This window comes from Bos mutus, chromosome X, assembly GCF_027580195.1.
Source record: "Bos mutus isolate GX-2022 chromosome X, NWIPB_WYAK_1.1, whole genome shotgun sequence".
Lineage (NCBI taxonomy): Eukaryota > Metazoa > Chordata > Mammalia > Artiodactyla > Bovidae > Bos > Bos mutus.
In genome coordinates, this window is record NC_091646.1 from 60,281,975 (window position 1) to 60,284,949 (window position 2,975).

Genomic DNA, 2,975 nt, shown 5'->3' on the forward strand with positions numbered 1-2,975 from the left:
GAGATCTCTATGATTACTTTACCTATATTAAGTTTGGGTTTTGCTTGTTCTTCTTTCTCTAGTTGCTTTAGGTGTAAAGTTAGGTTGTTTATTTGAAAATTTTCTTTTTTCTTTAGATAAACTTGTATTGCTATAAACTTCCCTCTTAGAATAGATTTTGCTTCATTCCATAAGTTTTTCATCACTGTGTTTTGGTTTTAATTTGTTTCTAGGTATTTTTTAAAATTTATCCTTTGATTTCTTCAGTGATCCATTGATTGCTTAGGAGTATATTGTTTAACCCCAATGTGCCTGTGATTTGTGCAGTTCTTGTAGTAGATTTCTAATCTAATACCGTTATGGTCAGAAAAGTCGCTTGCTATTATTTCAGTGTTTTAAAATTTACTCAGACTTGCTTTTTGGCACAGAATGTGATCTATCTTGGAAAATGTTCCATATGAAATTCAGAAAAATAAATATTCTGTTACTCTTGGATAGAATGTTCTTTAAGTATCAGTTAAGTCCATCTAGTTTAGGGTTTCATTTAAGTCTGTGTTTCCTTATTGTGATTCTGTCTGGATGATCTATCCATTGAAATAAGTAAAGTTTAAACTTATAAAGCTAAGTATTACTTAGCATAATAATAAAACCAGTATTACTGTGTTACTGTCAATTTCTTCTGTCTGTTAACATTTCCCATAAACATTGAGGTGCTACTGTGCTGAGTACACATGTATTTATAATTGTCATATCTATCTATTGGATTGATTCTTTGGTCATTCTGTAGTGTCCTTCCTTTTCTCTTATAACAGTCTTTAAAGTTCTTTTTGTCTGATAATAATATTGATAGTTCAGCTTTCTTTTGATTTCCATTTGCATGGAATACAATTTTTCCATCCCTTCACTCTCAGTCTATATTTTTCTCTAGATCTGAGGTGTGTACTTCACAGATAAAATATATATGGGTCTTGTTTTTGTATTCACTCAATAAATCTCTTTATTTTGGTTGATTGATTTTCTTTCTTTCTTTCTTTTTTATTGTAGCACACAATCTGTTCACATTTAAAGTAGTTATTAATATGCATATTATTATTAATTGTTTTAGATTTGCTTTTCTAGTTCTTTTTTTTTTCTTCCTTGCCTCTTTTGTTCCTTTCTCTTGTCATTTGATGATTATCTTTAGTGTTGTGTGTAGGCTCATTTTTTTTTTTAATTTTTTAACTGAAGGATAACTGCTTTACAGAATTTTGTGGTTTTCTTTCATGCATCAATAAGAATCAGCCATAAGTATACTCATGTCCCCTCCCTCCCAGACCTCCCTCCCATCTCCTTTCCCATCCCACCCTTCAGACTGTCACAGAGCTCCTGTTTGATTTCCCCAAGTCTTACAGAAAATTCCGATTGGCTATCTGTTTTACACATGGTATTGTAAATTTCTATGTTACTCTCTCCATACGTCATCTCCCCTTCTCCCTCCTCTTCTCCCGCCTTGTCCATATATCTGTTCTCTATGTCTGTTTCTACATTGCTGCCCTGAAAATAAATTCATCAGTGCCATCTCTTCAGATTCCATATCTGTGTGTCAGTATATAATATTTATATTTCTCTTTCTGACTTACTTCACTCCTAATAATGGGCTCTAGTTTCATCCACCTCATTGGAACAGATTCAGATGTGTTCCTTTTTATGGCTGAATAGTATTCCATTATAAATATGCACCATGGCTTCTTTATCCACGCATCTGTTGATGGACATCTAGGTTGCTTCCATGTTCTAGCTGTTGTAAATAGTGCTGCAGTGAACATTGGGGTACATGTGTCTTTTTCAGTTTTGACTGCCTCAGGGTATATGCCTAGGAGTGAGATTGCTGGGTCATATGGTGGTTTTATTCATTGCTTTTTAAGGAGTCTCCATACCATCTTCCATAGTGGCTGTATCAGTTTACATTCACACCAGCAATGCAAGTGTTCCCTTTTCTCCACACCCTTTCCAGCATTTATTGCTTGTAGACTTTTTGACGATGACCATTCTGACTGGTGTGAGGTGGTATCTCATTGTAGTTTTGATTTGCATTTCTCTAATAATGAGTGATGTTTGAGCATGTTTTCATGTATGTGCTTGTTAGCCATCTGTATGTCTTCTTTGGAGAAATGTGTCTTCAGGTCCCTTTCCCACTTTTTGATTGGGTTGTTCGCTTTTATGGTATTGAGTTGTATAAGCTTCTTGTATATTTTGGAAATTATTTTTTATCAATTGTTTCTCTTCCTAGTATCCTCTCCCATTCTGACCATTGTCTTTTCACCTTGTTTGTAGTTACCTTTGTTGTGCAAAAACTTTTAAGTTTAGTTAGGTCCCACTTTTTTATTTTTGTTTTTATTTCCATTACTCCAGGAGGTGGATCACAGAAGATCTTAGCTTTGATTTATGTCATGGAGTGTTCTGCCTATTTTCCTCTTAAAGTTTTATAGTTTCTGGTCTTACATTTAGATATTTAATCCATTTTGAGTTTATCTTTGTGTATGGCATTAAGTAGTGATCTAATTTCATTCTTTTGCATGTACCTGTCCAGTTTTCCCAGCACCACTTACTGAAGAGGCTGTCTTTGTCCCATTGTATATTCTTGCCTCCTTTGTCAAAAATAAGGTACCCACAGGTGCAGGGTTTTATCTCTGGGTTCTCTATCTTGTTCCATTGGTTTATATCTCTGTTTTTGTGCCAGTACCATGCTATCTTGATGACTGTAGCTTTGTAGTATAGTCTGAAGTCAGGAAGGTAGATTCCTCCAGCTCCATTCTTCTTTCGCGACTGCTTTGGCTATTTGGGGTCTTTGTGATTCCATGTGAATTGTGAATTTTTTTGTTCTAGTTCTGTGAAAAATCCCACTGTTAATTTGATAGGGATTGCATTGAATCTGTAGATTGCATTTGGTAATATAGTCATTTTCAAAATTTTGATTCTCCCCACCTAGGAAAATGGAGCATCTCTCCATCTGTTCT